The 7,967-nt window shown below is 43.4% G+C and overlaps 1 pseudogene; it reads left to right on the plus strand.

Annotated features, from left to right (window-relative positions):
• The first annotated feature begins 243 nt into the window (after window positions 1-243).
• Window positions 244-361, plus strand: LOC126237566 (5S ribosomal RNA; annotated as a pseudogene).
• Window positions 362-7,967: the final 7,606 nt, after the last annotated feature.

Consider the following 7,967-nt stretch of genomic DNA (forward strand, 5'->3'; position numbering starts at 1 on the left):
GAGGTCCATAGATTGCGTTAGGTTTTCATATCGGTGTACAGGTCATATCTCAAACTAGAGCTGGTCAATTATCATTTAAATATTTCGAGTAAATTAAGTTTGACTAGATGAAATAGTTCACGGATGTCAGTGTCGAATGAGCACAATATTTTGGTAAGCGATCACGTCGTCATTACTGGAGTCAGTTTCAACAGTCAAATAATCTCACTTGCCAAATAATTAACATCTAGTGTACTTGTACCGGGCAACGGCCTTGCCGCAGTGGATACACCGGTTCCCGTGAGATCACCGACGTTAAGCGCTGTCGGGCGTGGTCGGCACTTGGGTGGGTGACCATCCAGGCCGCCATGCGCTGTTGCCATTTTTCGGGGTGCACTCAGCCTCGTGATGCCAATTGAGGAGCTACTCGACCGACTAGTAGCGGCTTCGGTCAAGAATACCATCATAACGACCGGGAGAGCGGTGTGCTAAGCCCACGCCCCTCCTATCCGCATCCTCCACCGCGGATGACACGGCTGTCGGATGGTCCCGGTAGGCCACTCGTGGCCTGAAGAGGGAGTGCTTTTTTTTTGGTACTTGTAGCTTTGGGGCACTGTAGATGGCGTAGAACTTGTACAAGGCGGTCACTTGGCTTTCTAGGCTGATGTAAGTCATAGCACTGAGGTGCTGTGTGAGTGCCATTCGGTTGTATGGAATGAGCGCAATGATGTGGATGGATGTGGAAACGTGGCAGAATAACAGAAAAGAACTATCATGTTTGGTCGCGCCCGTGACTACACTGTGAATAAAGTTGCCCTATTTACTGATGTATCAAAGCGTACTGTCCAATGGGTCAACGCAGAGTGGTGTCCCACTCACAATCATGTGACACGTTTTCGTGAAACCAATAGTCGTAAAAAGAGTCTAAATCCAACAGGAATTGGAGCTCTCAGTGAATGTGTATCCACCAGCCTATTCATGGACCAAACAATACGGAAACTGGCCGGTAACTGACTGCAAGTGTGTAGTGTGGCACAACGAGTCGTGATTTCGCTTCTTTTGAAATGGGCTGCGAGTGTATCAGTATGACAGTAAAGCGCTTAGCTCGCAGTGTGTGGAGAGTGAAGTTTAGGCCGGAGGTGGTTCAGAGGTATTTTGGAGTGTTTTTCGTAGCTTGACAATCGTCAGTCATTCAGGATGCTGTGTACATGAATCAGGATGTTTAAATGCCTCTCTGCATACTGTAGTTAATCTAATCTTCTCCTCACGATCTCTATGAGAGCGATACGAAGGAGGCTGTAGGTTATTCCTAGGTTATTGTGCGCAGGCTTGCTCAGGATCAGACAAATATGTGACTATTCGTGCTGCCCTTCTCTGTGTACGTTCAATATGCCAAGTTAGTCTTATCTGATAACGGTACCACACACTCGAGCAATATTCCAGGATGGACCGCACGAGTTATTTGTAAGCAATCTGCTTTGTAAACTGATTACATTTCTTCAATCTTCTACCAACAAACCGAAGTCTGACACTTCCTGTACCCACGACTGAGCCTCTGTGATCGTTTCATTTCATGTCCTTACGCAGTGTTACACCCTGGTATTTGTATGAGTTGACTGATTCGAACAGTGACTCAGTGATATTATTGTTTTGTGATGTGCACTGTTTTACACTTCTGAAGATTGAAAGCAAGTTGTCAATGTTTCCACCACTTTGAAGTCTGAGATTCCTATTAATATTGTCCGCAAGATCATTAAGATAAAACATGAACAAGGGTCCCAACACACTTCCCAGGGGCACACCCGAAGTTACTTCTACATCTGTCGATGATTCTCCATCCAAGATAACTTGGCGCGCTCTTCCCCTTCCAGTCTCAAATTCTGATTGATACCCCACACGATCGTACTTTTGATAATAAGCGTAGATGTGGTACTAAGTCAAATGCTTTTCAGAAATCCAGGAATACTGCATATACTCGGCTGCCTTGCTCCAAAGCTTTCAGTGTGCCATGTGTAAAAAGTGCGAGCCCATGCTGGTTGACATGGAGGAGGTCATTCTGTTGGGATACTTCATTATGTTTGAGCTCAAAATATGTTCTAAGATTCTACAACAAATTGACATCGCGGAAATTGTCCGGTAGTTTTGTGGAGCACTTCCGCTACCGTTCTTGAAGACAGGTGTCATCTGTGCTGTCTTCCAGCTACAGGGGTCTAACATTTAAAAGGAAAACACTTCCTAATGTCCTGCAAAATCACATTTATTTGATGACGAACTGGCTTCCGTGGCTTCAGGCCAGGTGACAGCTGTATGTCGCAAGCACAGATAAACATGACGTGCGACTTACACTTTGTACAGAAGATACAAAGTTGACAGGATGCTTGCATAGGAAAACATTATTTTTTTGTCACATAAAAATAATTATATTAACTAAAAAAGGAGAGAAAACAAAGTTTTTATGAGGAGACATATTTAACAACTGATGAGAAATAAGATGAATCTACAGTTTGAATCTAATATTTGTATCGGAAACTTAATTTAACGAAGGATGGAGACTCAGTCTGATCATGTAATATGTGTCATGTGTTTGTTGATTTCCAGTAGGTTCATCTTTCTGCTTTTCTTAACAGAATATAAAACTTCACGTTGTACATCATATGAATGGTTTTATGCTAAAAGATGAACACTTAAGGTTGAATATTAGTTCCTTAATCTCCAGCTTCTCTCATGTCCACGTAGCCTAATTGCCACAGATTTGCCTGACTGACCAATAAATGCTTTTACTCACTACTTGCAAGTGATTTTATATACATCACTCTGTGGCAAGGGTTGCAATTTGTCTTTCACTCATCAGGCGCTGGAGCTTTGTTCAGTTTAAACCATTTTAGCTATTTCTCAACGCCACTGACATTAATACTTATTTCACTTATCTTCTCAGTGGTACAAGAGTTAAATTAGGGCAACTCTCATCGGTTTTCCTTTGCAAAGGAACATTTGAAAACAAAGTTAAGCATTTCTGGTTTTGCTTTGATACTCTGAATTTCAGTTTCTATTTCATCTGCGATGGACTAGATGCTAATTTTGCCGCCACTAACAGTCTTTACATACGACCAGAATTTCTCTGTGTTGTGAAAGATCATTTTACATTATTCTGCTATGGTAGTCATTGAAGGCTTCACACCTTGTTCTCTTGTCAGCAAAACACGTTTCATTCAGCATCTCTGTACCTACCGACATATGATCTGCGTTACACCTATTGTGTAGCAATTTTTGTTTCTTAAGAAGTATTTTGCTCTTGCATGCCAACCTTATGTAAGGCAGCAAACGGTTAAAATTTTGTAAGTCTGGCCGGCCGAGATGGCCGAGCGGTTCTAGGCGCTTCAATCCGGAACCGCACGACCGCTACGGTCGCAGGTTCGAATCCTGCCTCGGGCATGGATGTGTGTGATGTCCTTAGGTTAGTTAGGTTTAAGTAGTTCTAAGTTCTAGGGGACTGATGACCTCAGATGTTGAGTCCCATAGTGCTCAGAGCCATTTGAACCATTTTTTTGTAATTCCCAGAGCGAAGCTATCTCGCTTACATTACGGCAGCGATGACGCGAAGTGGTCAGGAATAGTAACATTTCACTACCGAGAGTGAACCGTTCTACTGGGTACATTACCCATCCAATGCATGATTAACTATTTTTTAAACTTAAGCTATTGTGCCTCTACGTGCTCCTGTACTATGACTGTGATAAAAGTTTCAAATTCCTCATCTGGAACTATTTGGAACAGCAGATAAAACTTGGCAATCAAAATTCCAGCAGTATGGTAGCTCTACGGAATATAATCATCAGTGTGTGGTCTCAGCACGCTGTGGCATATCGGAAAAACTTGAGGACACTCTTCCTCACTGAAGTAGCTACAGACGGTTTTAGGATCATATGTCCTGGGCTGGACTAGCTATTTGTCTGGTGTGCTTACCTAGGAAGGAATGTGAGTTAGAGTGATTTAAGGTGGACGACCTCAAAAATGCAGCCTTGGCGAACGCAACTGCGAGGCTGACATTTAACAAAAGGACCCTAAGGCAGCGTAACTAGTCCACGAAGAAAATCGGCTGGAAGAACCTTCTACGAAAAATTTTTGAGTGTTCTTCCGTCGTTATGGGACGCTTACCAAATCTGAATAAAAAATCAAGTTAGAGAGGACAAATAAAACTTGCGCACTCCATCTGGGGGTTTGTTTAATGTAACAGCGTCACAGAAACGCTCCGCGAACGCAATGAGTGACGCTACAAGAGAAGCGCTCTACCTTGTGGAAGATTTTTTTTGTTTTGTTTTTGTTTTATAACGAGTTCATGGATTTATCGCAAAAGTGTGTCGCTAGGATGTGGAACTGGTCTCAAATTTTCATTGAAGGCTATACATCGATAAATTCAGTATACTACTTTATGATCGTATTCCTACAGAAAGAGTTACATGTATAATGTTATGTAAATAACTAGACGTTACGTCAATAAGGATTATAGTCTTCTACGACACAGTGCAATTCACTGAACCGTCATACAAATGACAATATATTACCGAGCCAGGCGGCGCAGTGGTTAGCACACTGGAATCACATTTGGTAGCATGGCAGTTCATTATCATATACATTTGCATCTAAATATATACTCCAAAAGCCACAGCATGCTGCGTGACGGAGGGTACCTTGTACCACTATTGGACATTTCCTTTTCTGTTCCACTCGCAAACAGAGAGAGAGAAAAACGACTATCTGTACCCTCGTAGGGACCTTAATTTCTATTATTTTATCTTCTTGGTTCTTATGCGAAATGTGCTTTGGCGACAGTAGAATTGTTCTGCAGTCAACTTCAAATGCCGGTTCTCTAAACTTCCCAGTACTGTTCTGAGAAAAGAACGTCACCTTCCCTCCAGGGATTCTCAAATGAGCTCACAAAGCACCTCACGTGTTGATCGAACCTCCCGGTAACAAATCTAGCAGTCCGCTTTTGACCTGCTCCGATGTATTCCTTTACTCTGACCTGGTAGGGATCCCAAACACTGGAGCAGTACTCGAGAACGGGTCGCACGAGTGTTCTACAAACGATCTCCTTTACAGATGAACCACATTTTCTTAAAATTCTCCCAATAAACCGAAGTTGGTCACCTGTCTTCCCTACTACAGTCCTTGTGAGCTCGTTCCATTTCCTATCGCTTTGCTGCGTGAGGCCTAAGTATTTAATCGACGTGATTGTAAGAAGCAGCACGGTACTAATGCTGTATCAGAACATTACGGGACTCTTTTTCCTACTCATCCGCATTTACTTACATTTTTCTACATTTACAGCTAGCTGACATTCATCACACCAACTAGAAATATTGTCTAACATAAGTCGGCTTGTATCCTCCTACAGTCACTCAACGGCGACATCTTCCCTTACACCACAGCATCATTACAAAACAACCGCAGTTTGCTGCTCACACTGTATGTCAGATAATTTATGTATGTAGAGAACAAGAACAGTCCTATTACATTATGTTACTGAAGAAGTTTTCCAACCACTCACATATCTGGGAACAGATACCGTATGACCATACCTTCGTTAACAGTCTTCAACGGGCCCCGTTCCGAACACTTTCTGGAAGTCTAGGAATATGGAATCTGCTCGTTGGCCTTCAGTCATGATTCGCTGGATATCAGGTGAGAAAAGGGCAAGCTGAGTTTCACACGATCGGTTCTTTTGTAAGACTGTGCTGAACTGTGGCCGGGAGTTGTGCTGCTCCAATGAAATTTATTACATTGGAAGTGAGAATATTTTCAAGAAGTCTGCAGCAAAGCGATGTTAAGGATATTTGTCTGTAACTTTTCGCGTCCATTTTGGAGACACTCGTACTTTTTTCCAGTCGCTTGGGACTTTGCGCTGGACGAGAAATTCGCGATAAATGCAAACTTAGTAAGGGGCCAATGTCGTAGAGATCTCTCTGTAAAACCGAACTGGGATTCGATCCGGATCTGGCGACTTACTTGTTTCCAACTCTTTCAGTTGCTTCTCTACGTCGGGAACATCTATTTCTGTGTCCTTCATATGGGAGTCTATGCGACGGTCAAACGGCGGTATATTTGAACGATCTTCCTGCGTGAATGATTTCTTGAACGAGAAATTTGAAAATTCAGATTTTCATCTGGCCATTAACTTAAGGTGTTCCTAAATTTCCTAAGGAAAGCGTCGAGATGGCTTCTTTATAGGGAACGAGTCGGATTTCCTCCCTATCATTCCCTAATCCGACCTTGTGACCCATCTCTGACTCGTCGTCGACAGGACGTTAAATCTTAATTTTCGTCCCTCCTTCAGAAGATATTGTCTCAAGAACACTTACAGATTATTACAGTGTCAATAAGCAGTTCATTACACCCTAATTGTAATGTGCTCAGGTATTAAAAAATGGTTCAAATGACTCTAAGCACTATGTGACTTAACATCTGAGGTCATCAGTCCCCTAGACTTAGAACTACTTACGGCTAACTAACCTAAGGGCATCACACACGTGCATGCCCGAGGCAGGATTCGAACCTGTGACCGTAGCAGGCGTGCAGTTCCGGACTGAAGCGCCTAGAGCCGCTCGTCGACTGCGGCCGGCGCTCAGATATTATACCAATATTATTCACTATCAGCAGTTTTTGTGGTTAGCGTCGATGACTCTCGATAGTGACGCCCACGTTCGATTTCCGGCCGAGTCAGAGATTTTCCTCGCTCGGTACTGGATGTGTGATGCCCTCATCATCATCATTATTGACGCGCAAGTCACCGAAGTCGTTTCAAATAAAAATACTTGCATCACATGGCCGTACATCCAGTGGGGTCTCCCGGCCAATAATGTCATACACATAGTTCATCTCAATACCGGTAGTACTCGCGGAGCCTTATACTTTGCAGATGTAGATCATTACAGGCACCTCATAACTTAAAAAAACATTATATAGTGTCAAAAGTTCAGGAAAGAGCAGAATGAATTTTATGGTAGTTCCTTTCATTTAGTTAGGTAACCAATAATAGATTTGACATGAACTAGTAAGGCATTATATAGGGTGATTCCGCTAAGCTATTCACTGTAAATATTACTGGAAGCAAGAATGAACTCACAAATTGCGACTACGGTTCAGTATCAGCTGTAGAATATTTCAGAACAAATGAAAGCCCGGATTTCCCTCTTGTCGCGAGTGGTCGCATTAACAACTTCGGCTATCCGAGCACGCTTCCAGGAGCAGCCCGGTTCTCCATTTGTCCTGATGTCTCTACACTCCTTTGTGCTCGCACTATCTTCCCGTGATTCCCGTACAGGTTGAGACAGTTTTCTGTCGTTATTAAGTGGTGTTGGCTCATTCCATGTTTTTACATCCTTGTCTACTAGCGCGATCCGTCTCCGTGTAGTCGTCAGGCGGCCCTTCCGTCGCCTATTAATAGAGTCTTTGGTTGTAGTTCCTTGGGCAGCTTGTTGACGACATTGGCGGTCAGTCTGTCGCAGCCAGCCGATTTACCCTGGAAATGGCTCAAACGGTTCTGAGCACTATGGGACTTAACTTCTGAGGTCATAAGTCCCCTAGACCTTAGAACTACTTAAACCTAACAAACCTAAGGACATCACACACATCCATGCCCGAGGCAGGATTCCTACCTGCGACCGTAGCGGTCGCGCGGTTCCAGACTGAAGCGCCTAGAACCGCTCGCCCACTCCGGCCGGCTGATTTACCCTGCATTAATGAGGCATAGTTACTGATATAGAAGTTGGAGTTCTGTTCATTTGCTAATGCCGTCTGTTCTGCCCTTGCGGGTAAGGTACTCGTTAGTTGATTGCCGCATGTGCACCCGTGTTGAAGTTCCTCCCGCTACGCTGGATCTCCTGTTGTTCTCTAGCATTCTGTTTCAAGAATTGGATTTACCCTTTAGTGCCACTGTTTGGTATTATTTGAGTGCCACATTTGTGTGTTAAATATCTTTTAGTTACAAC

Source organism: Schistocerca nitens, chromosome 2 (assembly GCF_023898315.1).
Source record: "Schistocerca nitens isolate TAMUIC-IGC-003100 chromosome 2, iqSchNite1.1, whole genome shotgun sequence".
Classification (NCBI taxonomy): domain Eukaryota; kingdom Metazoa; phylum Arthropoda; class Insecta; order Orthoptera; family Acrididae; genus Schistocerca; species Schistocerca nitens.